Source organism: Bos indicus x Bos taurus, chromosome 3, assembly GCF_003369695.1.
Source record: "Bos indicus x Bos taurus breed Angus x Brahman F1 hybrid chromosome 3, Bos_hybrid_MaternalHap_v2.0, whole genome shotgun sequence".
In the NCBI taxonomy this organism is placed as follows: domain Eukaryota; kingdom Metazoa; phylum Chordata; class Mammalia; order Artiodactyla; family Bovidae; genus Bos; species Bos indicus x Bos taurus.
This window is the reverse complement of record NC_040078.1, coordinates 49,896,012-49,903,631: the sequence shown is the minus strand read 5'-3', so window position 1 is coordinate 49,903,631 and position 7,620 is coordinate 49,896,012.

Below are 7,620 nucleotides of genomic sequence, written 5' to 3'. Positions count from 1 at the left end.
TCTCAAGAGAAGACCTTGAGTTTGTCTGGGGGCAAAGGAAAAAGAGGCTGAGTGATAGCAGGTGAAGGAGGCCAGGAGCTTTAAACAGGTGGGTCCGGAGGGCAGGGCCCCCAGCGGCTCTTCCTGGTAAAGGCTGATGTGGTTTCACGCTAGAAGGGCTGCCCTGCTCTCATTTTCCATCCTGTGTGGTCTCTAATTGGAAAGGGAAGTCACATTCCAGTGTGAAAACGAAGCCGCTGGGCCACCTCCCTCTGGGGATGCCTGGTGGCACTTGTGTCCTGCGGAGCTGGAAGAACTGGACTGACCCCTGTCTGGGGTGGAAGGGGCTTTGGACAGACAGGTTGGGTGGCAATAAAGTGATTAACAAGCACTGGAAACAGACTCCACCGGGCCTCGGCCGGTGCATGGGGGGCTCAGCCAAAGTAGGAACAGGGATGCCCAGAGAGGAGTAGAAGCCCCTTGAGTGAGGACACCCTCTGCCGGTGGCTTAGGCTCCTGTCTGGCCCTCTGGACTGGGGACATTTATAAGGGGGGACATCACCACCAGTCCCGTCACAAGTGGATTTCCTAAGGGCTGTGTCCAAAAGCCTTTGGAAGGAGGATGGCCCTGCTGACTTAAATTTTGGACTTCTGGCCTCCAGAACTGAGAGAGAATGAACTTCTACTGTTATAAGCAACCCTGATTATGGTCATTTGTTACAGCATCCCTAGGAAACCAATACCGCTTATATCTGTATTTCTAACACAGGAAAGAGATTTGCATACCAGTAGTTTATTGGAGAGTCCTCTCAGAAACAATACCTGCAAGGCTGTGAAAAAAAGTGGGGGTGGGCAGAGGGAAAGGCTGAATTGTGATGCAGTTGTAACATCTCAGCCTATTCTGGGGCAGTGAGACTGGATGGTCCTTCAGAGTTGTCTCAATTTGAGGCCAGGGGGCTTCCCTGGGGGCTCGGTGGTAAAGAATCCACTTGTCAATGCAGAATACACGGGTTCAATCCCTGGTCTGTGAAGATCCCACATGCTGCAGAGCAACCAAGCCTGTGCACCACAACTATTGAGCCTGTGCTCTAGGGCCCAGGAGCCGCAACCATTGAAGACCATGTGCCCTAGAGCCTGTGCTCTGCGATAAGTGAAGCCACTGCAGTGAGAAGCCTGAGCACGCAAATAGAGAGTAGCCTCTGCTGGCCACAACTAGAGAAAAGCCCACACAGCAATGAAGACCCAGCACGGCTAAAAATAAATAAATAAATAACATTTGAGGCCAAGGGGCCAGGACTTGGTACGCCTGCCCCAACTAGTCATTGGACGTGAGCAGCCCCCTGGGACAGGTACAGTCTTGGGGTGGGGGCAGCTCTCTTCAGAGGAAAGCAAGGCCTGGGAGGTCTCAGCTGTGAGCCCTCAGCAATCACTACCCCCAGCATCTGGGGAAACGAAAGCCTTGAAGGTCCTGAAATGGAGAAGTGGGGATGTATCAGCAGGCACTAAAATACCCTTCCAGGTTTCTCTATCCTCCCTAATATGCATTTTTAGTTTTAGCATCACATGTATAAAACACCTGAGCTTTCAGTATGTTTGTACAGAAATTTAGCAGAATATATAAAGTATAAACCTATTATTAAAACATCAAGTTTTCTCTGTTAAAGAATATAGAACAAGCTAATTTTAAGGAAGTAGAACCATGTCATATGACTAAATTATCATGCGATTTTTCTAGGCCACAGTTTCTTTCTATATATACCTAAGTTCCAGACACACTGGCTGTATTTCAGTCCTTCCAGACGTCTCTCTTGATGCTAGCTTGTTTTTGATGTGATCTGTTCTCTCTGCCTGGTGAACTTGTCTCCTTGGAGCACCCCCACTGCCTCTGAACCCTTGACTTCCTCTTGCTCATCCTTCCTAAGCTGAAACCCCACTCTCACAGAGACGCCTTTGCTGAAGCCCCCTAATCAATTCCTCAGCAGCACCTTGAACTTGCCTTTCTATTCCTCATCATGCTTCCAGTTGCTGCTTCATCAACTTCAGGCACAGAGCTGACAGTGCGAGTACAGGGATATTTGTTGAATTGCGTCTGTAATCTTGCATGCAGTGCTTGGGGTTTAGATTGAACCTTATTTACTACCCTGTGCCTTCACTGCTCACAGAGGGCTGTGTACTTTTGGACACTTGCTAAATGTTTTTGAATGGCTCAGTGGGTGTAGACGGAGAGAAGATAGATTCTGTATGCATATATATGGGTTTCCTAAGTTGCGCCAGTGGTAGAGAATCAGCCTGCCAAAGCAGGAGATGTAAGAGATGCAGGTTCAATCCCTGGGTCAAGAAGATCCCCTGAAAGAGGGCATGGCAACCCCACTCCAGTATTCTTTCCTGGAGAACCTCATGGACAGAGTAGCCTGGCAAGCTACAGTCTATAGGTTCACAGAGTCAGACATGACTGAAGCAACTTAGCACACATGTATACACACACACACACACATGTGTATGTATAATCTGTGTGTGTATATATCTTTATTTATAGCTATATCTATATATTCAAACTGATCCTCCCAATACCCAGGAGCTGAAAACACACAATGTAAGACTCTGTGAGATGCTCTCCTCAGGGTTTCCAGGACCAGCCCTGCAAAATCCATGCATCCTGCACAACTGGCCTGCTAGTAAGCGTTAGAGGGAAATTCTGGCTTGCTTGGAAAACATCTCTGGGATTTTCCCTACAGAAGATTTCAAATAATATATGTCCTCACCAGAACTCATAATCTTAGTCTAATCATGAGAAAAGCACTAAACAAACATCAGTTATGGGATATTCTACAAAATACCTGACCAGTGTTCCTCAAAACTGCCTAGGTCATCCAAATAGTGAGTCAGAAACTGTCACATGGCAAAGAGTAAGGATGCTTACTTGTAATGTGGAAGTTTGCATGGGATACTGTAATAGAAAAGAATATTGTGGGAAAACTAGTGAAATCTGAATACAGGGTAGAGCTTAGTTAATGATAATATACCAGTGTCAGTTTCTCAGTGTGACAAATGTTCCATGTAATGTAAAATGCTAACAACAGGGGAAACTAAGCTAGGAGTATGGGGAATTCTGTACTATCTTTGCAATTTTTCTGTAAATCTCAATCTAATCTATTAAAAAAAAATTCTGGGAGAAATCCAACACTAATTTCATGCCAGGGGAATGCCATGGGGCCTGAACAGTCCTTTGATAAACTATTTTATTGGTAGGGAGTAGGCTAGAAAGGAAGGAGGTGCAAGATCAGGGGCTCAGCTATAAAAACACGTCCTAAATGGAATGAAAACATCAGTGGGAAGCCTGTGTCTTATATAAATAAGTAATAGATATCAAAAATTATATATTTCAGGTGCCACCTTAATCAAAGCAACTTTCTCTGCCTTTAACACAGTGTATGGCTGAAAGATTCCACATACAGGTTCAAAATCCCATGTTTCCACTCCTCCTCTAGCTCAGGTCAAGTGATGACAGTGTTAACACCCCCATCTCTTCACACACAGCCCTATTCAGGAGTGAGTAATGCCCCAGGCCCAGGAGAAGTGGGGTGGAGGGACCAGTCCTCTGAGGCTCTAGGTTTTGAGAGCCTTCTCCTCGCTTGCCCCCACCTCATGGGGGAATAAAGGCAAGAGGGCTCTGACACCGGATCCTGATCCAGGAGGTCTAAATCCCGGAGCCCCAGGGCAAGGCTCCACAGGGGGTTTGGCAGGCCAAGCTGGGAAACAGGGCTGAGAAGAGCAAGCCTCTTGGGCAGGTGGCTTCTCCCTAGTGTCAGCAGGTTCAGGAGAGAGTTTCCTCTCCAGGGAAAGTGAGAAAGAGAAAGAAAACAATTAGCATGGGCAGGGAAAAGAACTTCACAGGACCAGCTTTACAGTATGGGGCCAAAATTAGCAGGATTGGTGGTGCAGGACAGGCTCTGGGTGAAACCTCTTTCGAGACAACGTGCTCAATGCTAGAGGAGCTCTTTGAGGCCATGAAGCCACGGGGACAGAAAAAGCAGCACTGAGAGTGGGGGTGCGCAGAAAGTGAAGAGGACTGGAGAGCAAAACCTGGTTGGAGAGACCTGAACTTGGACAAACGACTCAGTGGTTGCCATGGAGTCAGAACAGCATTTCCCAAGCCCTTGTCACACGGCCAGGCCACTCTTGTCACGTGCTGGGATTACAGCCAATGGCTCCCAACAACCTTCTCCCGCCCTGAGGGAGCCCCCACTGTCCTTCAGCTGCATCACCTGCTCTGAAACCTCGAACCCCAGAAAATGTCCACAAAGAAATAAAGAGGTTTCCGTCTCCTCCTGTCTGATGTCTCTTTGGGCAGTAACTCCAGAATTCCCCAGTACCAACCAATCCCTGCCAAATGGGGCCTCTCCCCTCCATGGTTGGTAGCAATGGTCATTTCTAAACAAATATCAACCTTGTGCAAACAACAGCTGCAGAGACAGAAGTGCTTGCCCTGCATCCAAACACTCTATCAGTGGGGTTAGTATCTAAATACCTGCAAAGCAGCAAAATGAAATACAAAATTGAATTTGGGAGTAACATGTACATACTACTATATTTAAAATAGATAACCAACAAGGACCTACTGTAAAACACAGGGAATTACACTCAATATTTTGTAATAATCTATATGGGAAAGACTCTGAAAAAGAATATGTATGTATGTATGTATGTGTGTCTATACATATATGTGTGTGTGTGTGTGTGTGTATAAAAGCTTCCCCAGTGGCTCAGTGATAAAGAATCCACTTGCAAGGCAGAAGATGTGGATTCGATCCTGGGTCAGGAAGATCCCCCAGAGGAGGACATGACAATCTACTCCTGTATTCTGGCCTGGGAAATCCCATGGACAGAAGAGTCTGGCAGGCTACAGTCCATGGAGTTACAAAAGAGTTGGACACACCACTGTATACGAGACAGCAAAAGAGACACTGATGTATAGAACAGTCTTATGGACTCAGTGGGAGAGGGAGAGGGTGGGAAGATTTGGGAGAATGGCATTGAAACATGTAAAATATCATGTATGAAACGAGATGCCAGTCCAGGTTCAATGCATGATACTGGATGCTTGGGGCTGGTGCACTGGGACGACCCAGAGGGAGGGTATGGGGAGGGAGGAGGGAGGAGGGTTCAGGATGGGGAACACATGTATACCTGTGGTGGATTCATTTTGATATTTGGCAAAACTAATACAATTATGTAAAGTTTAAAAATAAAATAAAATTAATTAAAAAAAAAAAAAAGAGTTGGACACAACTTAGTGACCTAACAACAATCGTATATATATATATATATATATATATATATACATATATACACACACACACATATACACACACATATGTGTGTGTGTGTAACTGAATCACTTTGCTGTACACCCAAAACTAACTCAACATTGTAAGTCAACTATACTTATATTAAAAAAAATACAAAATTGAGACCAAAGTGGCATGTTACCAGGTGCTTTGGGGAAAAGAGCTTGGGAAAATGAATCTTTACTAGATTCTAGTTTGTAGGCAGCTTTAAAAAAAAGTCCGCAAGGATTCAAGCTCAAATGAGACACTCCTTCCACTTGCTGTGACCCTGCTTCAGGGCCTGCTTCAGCCCAGTTTGCCTCCTATTTGGAGGAGGGATTTAGATTAGACAAAGGCCGTAGGTTTCCCCTTAGTTTATAAAACGTTAGAAACAGCATTCTACTAGAAGAGAGAAGGAAGCTCAAGTTCATTAAAGGCTTATTCTGTACTATGAAGTACCTCTGAATCACTGAAGGTTAAATGAAACCACCATGTAATTCTTTGAAAATATAATTCTTTTTCAAAAAACTGTGGATCTAAAGGTTCTGGAATGGAGTTAGTATAAGGGAAAAGCATATTACTTCAAATTCATTCATAAACATAAATTATAACTTGAGAAAAGACTTTTCTCCCCTGTAGTTCATAGGTCTTTGGTCATTTATCCTCATGTTGATTATCCAAAAAAAATCTAACTTCTTAAATGGAACTCTTGGTTAACTAGAGTATATTGGGTGGCTCAGTGATAAAGAATCTGCCTGTCAGTGCAAGAGACACAGGTTCAATCCCTGGGTCGGGAAGTTCCCCTGGGGAAGGAAACGGCAACCCACTCTAGTATTCTTGCCTGGGATCCCATGGACAGGTTAGCTTGGCTACAGTACAGGGCATCACAAAGAGTCACTACTTAGTGACTAAACAAAGTATACTGGATGTCGATTTTGCTTTGAGAGCACTGAATTCACACACAAAAAGTAAAGAAGCAGAGGCATCATGGAACATAGGAACTGAGTCTGTACAGTGTGCATGCAAAGTCCAAAATTAAACCACTGATACAGAGTAAAAGATCCAAACCGGTCTGATAATATAGGAGCTAGTTTGGACCTGTGAAACCCATCTGGACCAAGACTGAGGCAAACAGAGATCTTATGAAAAGAAAAGGTGCATATGAAGGTGAACTCCCAAGAAGAATAGCTCTTAAGAACTTTTTAAGCAAATGAAGAAGCTCATTATCATAAAAACAGCTATTAAAAAAAAAAAGTTCCCAAAGTATAGGCAGACCATGAAGAATTTTTAAGGTGATGAAAATACTCTGTATGCAACTATAATGATGGATACATGTCCAGACCCTTATGTACAATACGAAGAGTGAACTGTAAGGTAAGCTATGGACTTTGGGTGATTATCACATCAGTGCAGGTAAAAAATGTGCCATATGTGAATGATGTTGACAATGAGGAGGCTACTGTGAGTGGGTCAGGGGGTATATGAGAAACCTCTGTACCTTCCTATTTTCTTATAAAAAGAACAAGTTCTTAAGGACTAAACACACTGAAAACCCCAAACATTTATGTTCTAAATCCTCTCCCGTCACTAGGGAGTACTCCCCCAACAATTATACATACAAAACACTGTGTTGGGGACAGGAGGACGCTGGCCTGGGGGAAGGCCGGGCTTACAGACCCTCCCCCAGGACTGCACTGGGGTAGCAGCCTCACAGGAGGGTGCTGAGGATTAATAAATACCCGCTTCCTAGCAAGGAGCTGTGAGCCCCTCAGATGAAAGGCGCAAAGTAAACACAGGCCAGAGGCCGTCGGAACACTTGGGAGACTTTAGCGCAGCTGGCGAGGGAGTGGAATAGGGGTGTGTGTGTGTGTACATGCCCGTGTACGTGTGTGTACCGCTTTCCAGGTCCTTTTATTTGCTCAGAACTCTTGGCCCACTGGGTACCAGGGCAGTTTAAATATTATTCATTGTCATTTTTTCTTTCCAGCATTAGGCCACATAGGCAGTAAACAAGTGAATTTGAAGAGCAAAACCTAAAACCAAAACCCAGTCTCTAAGTAGAAACTGGTGGCTTTTCTCCTGAAAATATGGCCTTATGTCCTTTCTACAGGGAGAGGAGGAACTGAGTCTTTACTGGAGGAGAAAGTTCAAGGCTACTGAGGTGAGCAGGCTGGATGGCAGCCGGCAGACAGGATGAAGAAAAAGAACAATATTTCACCTTTGTAATTACACGGCATCTTCAGGCCAGTTCAAAGTATTCTACACACCTCACCTAATGGATATTTACAACACTTGAGAGGTATGGAAGAGGTGG